Source organism: Aquarana catesbeiana, linkage group LG06, assembly GCF_042186555.1.
Source record: "Aquarana catesbeiana isolate 2022-GZ linkage group LG06, ASM4218655v1, whole genome shotgun sequence".
Taxonomy (NCBI): Eukaryota; Metazoa; Chordata; class Amphibia; order Anura; family Ranidae; genus Aquarana; species Aquarana catesbeiana.
In genome coordinates this window covers 300558851-300571549 of record NC_133329.1, presented here as the reverse complement: position 1 = coordinate 300571549, position 12699 = coordinate 300558851, and the positions used below count along the sequence as shown (strand labels likewise).

The following is a 12699-nucleotide window of genomic DNA, read 5'->3' as shown; positions in this document are numbered from 1 at the left end:
CTAAAGTGTTCCTGGATTCTATGGCAGGCACTTCCAAGTGCTAAAAGTACACAGGGAATCCCAAAACCTGGGAAGTCCAGTTGTTCTGATCAGAGCTCACAAGAATGAGTTCTTGCCCTTCTCTACCCATGTCCAACATTCCCCTATTGTCCAATGAGGCTTCTATTTACTGACCAATGGGGAGGTACAGAGGATGGGGGGCAATGGGGTAGAGCTCATACTTCCTGCATAAGAGGGGGATCTAAGTTTTGGGGCTCCTAAAAACTCATGCTTAGATGATGGCACTTTGAGGTGCCTATTTTGGAGTCCTGAGATAGTTAGGACAACTTTTCACTTGGCACAGGAGCACCTTTAAGCCATTAAATAGATTTAAGTTAATTCCAACATATTGCACATCTTTTTGAGCAATAATTAAACTCCGAATATTGACATTTGGTCCCATCTGAAAAGAATGCCCAAAAAAACAAAGGCTGCCCATAGATTGACGAATCTCTGACTTAGATAATGGTCATACATGCTAGACATCTCCCAGAACTCCACTCCAACTAGGATGATGTCTCAATGTAGGGTCACCAAGGACTGCATGCAGCCACTTACACATCACACTGCCCCATCAGTGACATTTCTCCGTATGATAAAAATTTGTTGATTACCACCCTGCCTGCCAGTGCTGTCTGACTGGGTCCTTATTAGTGCTGTCCTTGCCAAGTCTATACATTTTTTGTTGTGTAATATTGTATAGTTACAGATTACTCATTTGAGTTGGTAAACCAATATTTTGCCTTACTACTATAGTCATAGTCTCTGTCAGCATTTCCACTCCAAGCCTCAGTGTGCCATGTGTGGCTATGTCATCTGATTTTAGTCATGTGATATCAAGGTTATCTATCTTTGCATCTTGGGTAGAAAAGAGGACAGCTTAACATAATTGGCCTAAGGTGCAGAAAGTATTAATATGGTTATGTGCATGCAGGGCTGTCTTAATGCATGGGTACCCCTGAGCTCTGTGCAGGGGCCCAAGGTGCATGGGGGCCCCATGATAATCTTGTATTACAACATACTTGCCAACTACCCGGATTTGCTGGGATAGTCACGCTTTTTATTACATTTTCCCAGAATGGCCGTGTCTCGGGCAGCTTCCCAGAACCGTGCCCTCCTGATTCCCCCCGTACTGTGCCCTTTGTGTTGATTAGTCCTTGATTTATGGCATGTTTTGATATTGTTTAAAATCAATTTTATTTAAAGTACTAATAAATTTATTTTTAATTCTATCAACTACTCATATTAATTCTTAAGAGTAGGTGCGTAAATCGGGGCAGGTTGGTAGGGGCCCAAGTGCATTACTTTGCCCAGGGGCTTATGATGCTATTAAGATGGCCCTGTGTGCGTGGGCAAAGCATGGGCCAGGTTCACTTTAAAGTTTACATGTAGCACAAATTAGACTTGCTTATTGGATTTAATAACATATTTTATAGCCATAAGCAGTGTTGGTCTCTAATATATAATTTGTTGTTATTGTGCCATCTTTTTGATTAGCTTTGAATGTGTCAGATAAATTACCTGTTACAAAAGTAGTCACATTTCAATGTTCACAGCATAAAAGCCTGTTGTTTTACAATGTTCATGGTATGTGGTTACTTATATAACCATCCTTCCATCTGTGTGGAGTTTTCAGTAAAATAAAATGACAAGCAGAATAACAAATCTGTACTGATGAAACACAATCTGATTGTCTATGTGAAGCCAGGAACAGCCGTATTTGTGTTACAATTTATGTACTTGCATGAATTTTTAATGAGCATTGTGTGATCTTGGTCTAAAAAGCCAGGTTATTTCAGCCCCTACAGGAGTGATCAGCTAGGGAGCTGCTTGGTTTGGATACAACTTTTTACAATTAAGGTGAATCTATTGCAGAAAAGGGTTAGTTTAGTGCTAGGTATTGATGAGCCAAACTGCCCAAGGTTCAGTTTGTCTGAACTTCAAAGATCAATGGGAACTAAGATTACATGCCATCAACATGGACGATGCCCATGTTAATGAGGACAACGGACTCATCCTCACAACCCTTGCACAGTGTTTGCAGGGGTCAGTGAGGTGGGGAGCTTATTGTATTCTGGAAATCCTCTTTAATAATAAGGGGACCTCCCTAGATAGTACCCCTACTAATTCACAAAAATAAAATGTCAACTAGAACTAAAAACACCCAAATATTTGACAATTCCTTTATTAAAAAATAAAAATCTCAAAATAATGTGAATCCGCCATCAGTCGAGATGCCCGCCACTGCCAACTCAGGGGAAAAAAAAAAAAAACGACAGCCCGCTGCACTCGACCAGTCACTTACAATAACACTAGCCAAATAACAGCTCCATGAGCTGTCATCCGCTATAGAAAGGAAGGGGTAGGGATGTGACATGCCATGAGGGCCATGTTTAGGCAATGGTGTAACTGCCTCTATTTCCCAGAGGTTCCAAGCCATGTAAATGAAGGGGCCGAACAACGTCCGTGGTTGGTAAGAATGCAGCAGCTGCTACTTCCTTAGCAACCATTGACAGCCAGAAGCCATCACATTTATTCACAATGATTGCCCTAAACACTCGGCATTAGTACAAACGTCTGAACAGTCATTGTTTGGTCCACACACTAAGTTCATTCCTAGTGCTAGGGTTTACATTAGAGCGTAATTGTCCATCCCAATTTTTTTCTTAGCTCTGGATAGAGTGGGGAAGGATTAGCACCCCTGTTACCTTAAATTCCTGTCCTGCTGACAACATTGTACTAGACAGGAATATATCTCCAGCTCATTGGTGGCCATGCCCTGAGGAAGCCAGGGTAAGTAGATGGGGTAAAATGCATAGGTATCAGGGGGACATGCCCCAGAGCATGGACCCTTGCCTTGGACGTTTGGCGTGCACGCCAACGAGCTGGAGATATATCAAGCCAGCCATTGCCATGCCTTAACTGCTACATTACTGCAGGACAGTGACTTCTCCCGTTGGATGTACAGCAATTCTGAGGAATAATTGATATGGTCTGCCAGTGATGAGAATTGCATACTATCCTTCATTTTGCTCCGTCCACTAACCATTATCAGTATTGGTCACATCAGCTGCACATTGGAATGTTATATTGAGCTAGCATCTACATGCAGACTGGACCTACTGCAGTTAGGGATGTAGAACCTGATACACATGATTATTACCAGTGGATAAACATAGATCTCACCAAGGACCCTGATTTACAGGAGGAGTATGGACTGAGCCCATTCTGGGCTATACATTTATCAGCTGTAATACTTGTGGAGATGTCACTTTTATACACACTACAAGCTGTTTTTACATTGTATATCTCCAAGAGACTTTTATCCATCATTAGTTCCAGCAAGTTGTCCTTTTCTAACATAGGCTCTTGTTTTTTTTTTTTAAGAGGAGGGTATTACAGAGGGGTTTAGGTGGGATGTAGGTCGAGAGGGAGGCTGAGCCAATATCATGGGGAGGTATGGGGGGGGGGGCTTGTTGCACTGGAATTGTTAAATCATTTTATATATGTTCTTTGAAATATAGTAGCCTATAGCAGGTGTCAGATCCGCATTTACTTTCTTTTGGTTAACATTTTTTTAAAAAGTCATGGAGTGCCAGATTCCCAACTTTGAGTGCCAATACATCATGACAAAGTGATGATAAATGTGAACCTTTTGCTAAAATGTAAAATGGTTTACACAAAATAATTTCACTTGTGATCTTAGCTGTTTGCCTGGAGTTTAGTTTCAAAGGTTTATCCCGAAGAGAAATGTGAACTGCGGAGAAATAGGTAATTTCACTGGAAGACCATTTTTTTTAAATTAATCTTTTGCCATGTAAAATGGTTTACACAAAATAATTTCACTTGTGATCTTAATTGTTTGCCTGGAGTTTAGTTTCAAAAGATTGTCCCAAATAAACACAGATTCTGTGCACCAGTGTTAAAAGTATTAATAGATAAACTACTGCAGTAAGGCAGCGACCAGGGGAGAACCGACAGGCAACTAACCAAGTGGCTCCTTCATAGTAGATTTCTATGGTATAAAGAAAGTGTACCATGAAAAATGTATCATGGTACCACAGCTATTGATGGGCATGATGAAAAGTGGATGCTTATTGTGACGTATCTTTTCACATCTCCCAGCATTGGCTTTCTTTGTGATTCTTAGCATTACATGACAAAGAACGTTGGTGCAGAAAGACTTCTCTCTGTCTGTGATTGCAGGTCTAAATTGGGATCAGGTGGCTATCCTTACTTTTGACTGATCCTGCAGGTCCTCCCCTAGTTAACCATCTAAATAGTGAAGTACCTCCAATCAGGGCTGCCAACCCAACATAACCTATTAGTACTGGCTTCACACCCCTCCATTAGCCAAGTCTTCTAGATAGTAAATCAGTTAATTATTTTGTATAGCTTGGAAAAGTATTTTTTAGTAGAACACGCTGTTTGTATACCAAGATATTTGCTTATTGCAACTAATCGGATTCCGATGGGTTGATTTACTAAGGCAGATAAACTGTTCACATTCCAAGTGTAGTTGCGCTCTGCAAGGGAGTATCCCCAGAGCTTAGTGACAAATCTCTGCTGACTTCCATAATCTAATTATGTGCAAGCAAAAATGCTGTTTTATTTTCCTTGCACAAGATTGGGTATTCTTGGCAAAGGGAAACTTTACCACATTCACCAAGCTTGGGGGAAAATTCTCTTGCAGAGTGATGCTGCCTTTAGTGTATTTGCCTTTAGTAAATCAACCCAATGTAGTCAGTTAAGTTAAGAAGGAAACAAGGATTGTGGTTGCTATGAACAGCAAGAAATGTTCTTGTTAGCACACTTTTTACGCATCATCTATAGAAAAAATCCTATTTTTAATCGTACAGAGATCTTTGGACTTCAGTACTAGCCAGTGCACAGTGTTCTGATGCAGCATTAACTTTTCTTTTCAATTCCACAAGGCTCTGCAATTACTGTATTAGACTTTGCTATGTTCCTCTGCACAGACAGAAGAAAGCAGGTGCGTACACAGAGGTTATGCTATAGTGTATACCAGTGCTGAGAATAATTATGTGTCCCTGCAGGGCTGAGGCTGAGAAGGAAGGGCAGGGGGCACATTTAATGATGGCCTTGGCTGAGAAGTTATAAAACACTGCATCCTCAGCAGCCAACGAGCCGGCGGACTCTTACACAATATTCTGGCTGTCTGGAGTGGTGACGGCAAAAGCATTTCTGATTTAAAGCACCCGTAGGGTAGCACTCTCTGAAATAGCAGGTGTCCCCTTTAGTAGTTTAAGCTTTGCAGGATAATAGAGGGAAGTAAACAGATCTAAACTGAACCCAGACTGTGAGCATCGACCTGTCCTATTAAATAAACCGTGGCAATAGTAACATATCAGAGGTTGGGCCGACTCCTCTTATTAGAAGCAGCTGTATCTCACAGCTTTTAGAAACGAAAATCTGAAGTAAAGAAACTACAGGGAACTTTCTCAGTCATATCTATGACTATATGGAGTAAGGAAGGACAGGCAGAGAAACCACAGGGGTGGACATACTGCATGTGCAGCTTTACTACTGCCCATGGCTGTGAAAGAACAAGAGGGCTCCTAGGGAGGAGATGTAGGCCCTCATCAGTTCATGATCACCAATGCAAATCTAAGAATGACAATTATACTCTGCTATTAGGATAATTTCATAAGCCATACTGAAGTAGCATGTGCAGACAGCATGGATTCATGAAAGACAGAAGTTGTCAGACAAATCTGATTTCTTTTTATGAGGGGGTAAGTAAAACCGTGAACAAAGGGGGGGCTGTGGATGTGGTATACTTGGATTTTACAAAAGCGATTGACACAGTTCCCCACACATGGCTAATGTGTAAGATAAAGTCTACAAGCTTGCAAAGATCAGCTTGTAAATGGATAGAAAATTGTCTAACAGACTGAATTCAGAGAGTAGTGGTTAATGATTTGTACTCTGAATGGTCTAAGGTTTCAGGATGTCTCCAACTTACAACCGGACCTCAATGCACTGTTTAATTGGGCAACTATGTGGCAAATGAGGTTTAATGTTGATGCATGTAAAGTTATGCACTTGGGGATTTAGAATATGCATGCATCTTACAAGCTAGGGGGAGTACAACTGGGGGAATCAATGATGGAGAAGGATCTGGGTGTTCTGGTAGCTCATAAGCTTAATAATAGCATGCAATGCCAAGCTGCAGTTTCCAAAGCGAGCAGAGTCCTTTCTTGTATCAAGAGAGGTATAGACTCCAGAGAAATAGCTATCATTTTGCCCCTGTACAAATCATTAGTAAGACCTCATCTGGAATATGCAGTTCAGTTTTGGGCACCAGTTCACAAAAAGTATATCAGGGAACTGGAGAAAGTGCAGAGAAGGGCAACCAAACTGATGAGAGGCATAGAGGAGCTCAGCTATGAGGATAGGTTAGGGGAACTGAATGTATTCTCTCTTGAGAATAGCAGACAAGGGGGTGGGGGAATATAATCAACATGTATAAATACTTAAGTGGTCCATATAGTGAACTTGGTGTTGGGTCATTCACTTTAAGGTCATCACAGAGGACAAGGGGGCACTCTTTACGTCTGGAGGAAAAGAGATTTAAACTCCAAATATGGAAGGGTTTCTTCACAGTAAGATGTGGAAATGTGGAATAGACTCCCCCAAGAGGTGGTTCTGTCCAGCCCAGTAGATTGCTTTAAAAAAGTCATGGATTCTTTCCTAAATGTACATTATATAACTGGATATTAACATTTATAGGTAAAGTTGATCCAGGGAATAGCCTATTGCCTCCCAGGGGATCAAGAAAGATTGTTTCCTCTGTTGGAGCAAATTAAATCTTGCTTTGCTGATGTTTTTTGCCTTCCTCTGGATCAACTGGGGGTATAAAGTTGTGTATAAGGGATGGTATGATTTTTTTTTCTCTTTTATTGGTTGAACTAGATGGACTTGTGTCTTTTTTCAGTGTGACTAACTATGTAACTATGTGCAGTTAAATAGGAACTGAAAAGTACAGCATTGGTGTGAAACCTGTACATACATACCTGCACTTAAGAGGAACATCAGAAAAATTTTTGCTTTTTAGCTTTGATTGGAGCAGGACAAAGTTAGAACCTCTGTTGAGTTTGTATTGCTGTCTGTGCGATTTCTCCAATGATCACAATAGTAGTGAGGAGAATCACCCCAAGTGAGAAGAAGAAAAACATGTTCAAGAGTTCTATTCTAATATCTTACATACACTTAAGGGGAACTCTGGAAAAACCTTTGCTTTTTAGTTTTGGATGGAGAAGGGCAGACTTAGAACCTCTGTTGGGCTTGTATTGCTGCCTGTACCCCTTTTGGGGAGATTACAATGATTAAAAAGTTAGGGAGGAGAATGTCCCCAAGAGAGAAGAAGAAAAACATGTCAAGGGTTCTATTCTAATAGCTTGCAAAAAAAAGCACTGAGAGAGGAAAGATTGTTATTCTGAACCAATCATGATTAGTTCAGAAAGACAACCTTCCATCTCCTTTTGCTTTCCACTGAACTATTAATCTGACAATGAGCATGTCCACAACTGGGGAGAGCACAGGGGTGGCCTTATATGTGTGCTGGGGCTCTTTCATTGCTCAGTCACAGACTGAGGTGGGTCTTGGTCTTCATTGTTTAACCACATCATAGTTCACAACTGCCAACTGGACCCAAAAATGGAACAAAATAAAAAAAAAACAACCTTTTTGCTACTTTGATGATTGTTAATACTTGATATAATATACCAACGCTTAGGGAAAACCAAAGCCAAAAAATAAAAAAAATAAAAAGCAAAAATAAAAGTAACATGCACACACAGTGTAGCTACATCAACCACAATAGCTGCTGTGTTCACAGTGATAATTAACCACTCTCTACTTATTGCAATTCTCTATATACAGTGCTTATATGTCCAACAAATTCAAACGTTTACATACATAAACAAATAAAGTGACCATTTATAAAAATAAACTAAAAGATGAAAAAGTTTAAAAAACAATGGTTAAAAAAATAGACATAAAGAAATAAATCTGCAGAAATAGTTGTGAATATATGTGGAGACTGGGAAGGGGTTAATTTGGGCAGATTAGAGTAAACTAAGTGTTAACAAGTGTGTATTAAGGACCAGCCTCGTTTTGGATTTTAGGTGTTTACATGTTTAAAACAGGTTTTTCTGCTAGAAAATTACTTAGAACCCCCAAACATTATATATGGTTTTTCTTCTAACACCCTAGAGAATACAATGGCGGTCATTGCAATACTTTTTTTTGCACCGTATTTGCGCAGCGGTCTTATAAGCGCACTTTTTTTGGAACAAAATTCACTTTTTTGAATAAAAAAAAAAACAACAGTAAAGTTATCCCAATTTTTTTATATATTGTGAAATATAATGTTACGCCAAGTAAATTGATACCCAACATGTCATGCTTGAAAATTGCGCCCGCTCGTGGAATGGCGTCAAACTGTTACCCTCAAAAATCTCCATAGGCGACGTTTAAAAAATTCAACAGGTTGCATATTTTGCGCTACAGAGGAGGTCTAGGGCTAGAATTATTGCTCTCGCTCTACCGGTCGTGGCGATACCTCACATGTGTGGTTTGACCACCGTTTTCATATGCGGGCGCTACTCACGTATGCGTTCGCTTCTGCGCGCGAGCTCGTCGGGACAGGGGGGGTTTTAAAAATTTTTTTTTTTATTTTTATTATTTATTTTACAATATTTTATTTATTTTTACACTGTTTAAAAAAAAAAAAAAAAATTGTGTCACTTTTATTCCTATTACAAGGAATGTAAACATCCCTTGTAATAGAAAAAAGCATGGCAGGACCTCTTAAATATGAGATCTGGGGTCAAAAAGACCTCAGATCTCATATTTACACTAAAATGCAATAGAAAAAAAAAAAAAAAAAGTCATTTAGAAAAATGACATTTGAAAAAATATGCCTTTAAGGGGCGTGGACGGAAGTGACGTTTTGACGTCGCTTCCGCCCAGCAGTGTCATGGAAACGAGTGAGCGCCATCTTGGCCTCACTCGTCTCCAGACAAACCACTGAGCAGGACGCGATCGCCTCCGCCGCTACCGACGGCTCTGGTAAGCGGCGGAGGGCACCGGATCGCGGCGGGAGGGGGGCCCCTCTCCCGCCACCGATAAAAGTGATCTTGCGGCGAATCCGCCTCAGGGACCACTTTTATCTGAAAGCCGGCCGCCGCACGAAAACGGGGATACCGGGGTTATGGCAGCTAACTGCTGCCATAACAACGATATCCCCGTTCAAAATTAGGACGTACATAGTCGTGCGGCGGTCGGGAAGTGGTTAATAAAGGATCAAATGGGAACAAATTTTGTTAATAAAAACCTTTTTCATTTACTTTCAGCATCATCTGCAGTTTGATTCTTATCCCTGTGATCTGCAGATGAATGAAACAGAGTATATACAAAAGAAACTATGTACCGTAACTTTGTATCTCTCTATGGCTGATGGCACACGGGAGATTTTTTTTTTAGCAAAGATTAATTTTGCTACAAGCCTTTAGTACCAGTGATTAACTGTGATTTGTACTAAATGATATACAGTAGTTGCTAGAGTCACTGACGATTTTCTACAGCATTAGGTTGTCCTCATAGCGATTACTGGAACATTTCATAGAAAAGCAGTAAGAGTGATTGTTGCTAGCGATATTGCTGCCAAGCCGAAACTCTGAGAAATCTGGATCGCTGAGTGACAAATTGCTTAAAATGTTTACTGTTAGCAACAAATTACTGTAACAAAATGAGGGTAGGGATCATTAGTCACTGCTTGTGTGTCATTAGCCTATCTTGTGTCTGCACAGTGTTTATAAACACTACATCAGACAGACTATTCTTTGACAACAGCAGTTTCTACACCTGCTGTATTTACACAGCAGCTCCTTCCTGTCGCATTGCTGACAAGTGCATTGCTGACAGGCATTGCTGACAAGTGCAAGAGTGGATCAGCAGAAGGGTAGAAGGATGTGCTACAGATGTCTTGTGTCATTTGTTTTTGTTTTTTTGTTTTTGTTTTCTGTAGCACAATTCAATGTCCACAAGTGGTTAACTGCAGCTTTGTCTGGAAAGAGATCCAGACTTGATTGTTCTGTCTAGCAGGAGTGCCTGGGTCATACAGCTGGCAGCACAAAAGTACAAGTTCTTTGACATGGTTCACATAAATGTATTTTAATTGTGTTTTTGCTATTTACCTGGAGTTCAGCTTCAGCCTACTTTTAAAAAAGCTCCAGAGTAATTTTAGCAGAAGTTAGTGAAGGAATTAACACGCTTTAACCAGAACTCTGCATAGATATGAACTCATTTTGTCCAAATATTGATTTCTATAAATTACTATATGTTTACATGGCACAGGTACCTGAACAAGTTTTGATGTTAGCCTCCGACACTCAGCGGCTACTTTTTAAGGTACACCTGTTTAATTGCTTGGTAGCACAATTTGCTAATCAACCAATCACATGGCAGCGACTCAATCCATTTAGGCATCTAGACATGGTGACGATGACTTGCTGAGGTTCAAACCGAGCATCAGAAGGGGGATGAAAAGGGATTTAAGAGACTTTGAAAATGGCATGGTTGTTGGTGAGAGATAAGGGTAGTGACAATGTCTTCAATAAATTTTAAGAAGGTGTTGGGTGTTTCCATTGATTTTTGATAGGTGATGAAAGCATTATAAATGGCCAAATGAAAAAAGTAAATTATGACTTTTTTATACCAGAAGATGGACTTTCATGTTGATAGATAGAGCTGCAACATTGGATCATTTAAATCTAGCCCCCATGAATTTATTGTACTCGTGGATACAGGAAGGCTTTCGAACGGGACCGCGTCTTCTGCTTAGATCCACTGAGGTGTCATCATGGATGGTGGAAATGTTGTATACATCTTTACTATCCCTCCACTTCAAAGCCAACACTTCCTCGTTTCTCAAGCTTTCCGATTCCCCCCTTTATAGCCTTGTGGTGACTAGATGCTGTGGGATGCCCTTTCTGTTTTATCTTGCTGTACCACAGGCCATTCTTCAGGTAAATGTTGGCAGAAAAGGGGCAAACTTGTATAATAATTGTCCATATAAATGTGATACCCTTTTTGCAAAAGTGGGAATCCCAACTCCCAGACAATTTTCCCACTTATTCCCATGTACGGTAGACACAAAGGGGTCTGGAGCTGGGAGTCTTTGCCTTCGTACACACGGAAGGCATGCACATATTCGGTGGAGCTTTCACAGCGCTTGTTGAGCTTCAATCCGTACCTCGCCCTCTTACTGGGGATATACTGGGATGATGATTCCCAGACGGCCTGTGAAATGGACCAGGGATTCGTCCACAGAGATGTTCTGGTCAGGGATATAAAGTTCAGCAAACCTCTTGGAGAAAAATTAGAGGGCGAATTTTATATAATTTATCAAAGTCGGTATGATTTTTTTGGGGGGGGGGGGGCACTGCGAGTTATCACTGAAATGCAGGAAGTGCATTATAATGTCAAAGCGGGACCTGGACATGACAGATGAAAAAATTGGCATGTGGTGGTAGGATTGGTAGACCAATATGCATCCACTTCATTTTTTTTTGTAAGCCCCATGTTGAGCGTAAGGCCTAAAAACAATTTAAGCTCCTCCGCTGTTAAGGGTCTCCATTCAAAAGGGCGGGCATAGCTTGAGATGGGGTTGTTTTCTAAGAATTGATGGGCAAAAAGATTGGTTTGGTCCACGATGCCTTGAACTAATTCTTCAGGGAAAAATAAATAAAACAAAAACAATTTCAGAGAAACCTTCGGTGTTGACCTGCACACCTGGCTGTGCTGTGAAAGGGGGGATTGTGGCTGACCCTGTGCTACCGTGTTTCCCCTAAAATAAGACCTACTGCGAAAATAAGACCTAGCGCTATTTTCCAGGAGGGCTGCAATATTAGCCCCACCCCGAAAATAAGCCCTAGTTTGAGGTTCTTGTTTACTCCTATAATCCTCTCTGTCACGGCAGTGTGCTGTGTGTGTCTCTGTGATCTAGAGGTGTCAGGTGCCTTTGGTATAGAGTGGCTGTCAGCTGATCTCCCCGCTGGTCTCCTCCTCTGCTCCCGACTGTCGGTGGGGGATCTCCGCCCCCCCTGCAGAGCTTCGGTGGGTCACGGAAGGTAAGGTAGTCTCGGTGCAGAGCCTCTGCAGTCAATCATCATACTGTGTGCGGTATGTGGTATAGATACTCCTGTCTCCACAAGGTTTTTACAGATTTTTTTCTTCACATGCTGGTGTGCTCTTTTTGGACAGACTACTTCCTCCTCTGATTCGGATGCCGTTGTACTGATTTTGACAGGCTCATATTCCGAACCAGAATCAGAACTGTAACTGGGTGGTGAGAGCTCCTCGCTGCTTTCATTGGTCAGACTTAATATTTGATATGCCTCTTCTGGAGTGTATACCTTTCTGGACAAAGTGGCTGTATGACGGATGACACTGATAATCTGAATGTCAGGGACTAAAGGGCTGCACGTCAGGGACTAAAGGGCTGCACAAACAGGTACTCTGATGGGCTCACAGGACAGGTACTCCTAGTGGGATCACAGGACAGATACCCCTGGTAGTATGACAGGTACTTAGATGGGATGACAGGTACTCTGAAAGGATGACAGCTACTCA

General features: G+C 41.2%; 1 protein-coding gene across 2 annotated transcripts in view; it reads left to right on the top strand.

Moving 5' to 3' along the window:
* The window catches only part of ERBB4 (erb-b2 receptor tyrosine kinase 4), a 1370802-nt gene that overhangs the window by 1003203 nt on the left and 354900 nt on the right, over positions 1 to 12699 (top strand). The gene's annotated exons all lie outside the window — the stretch shown is intronic.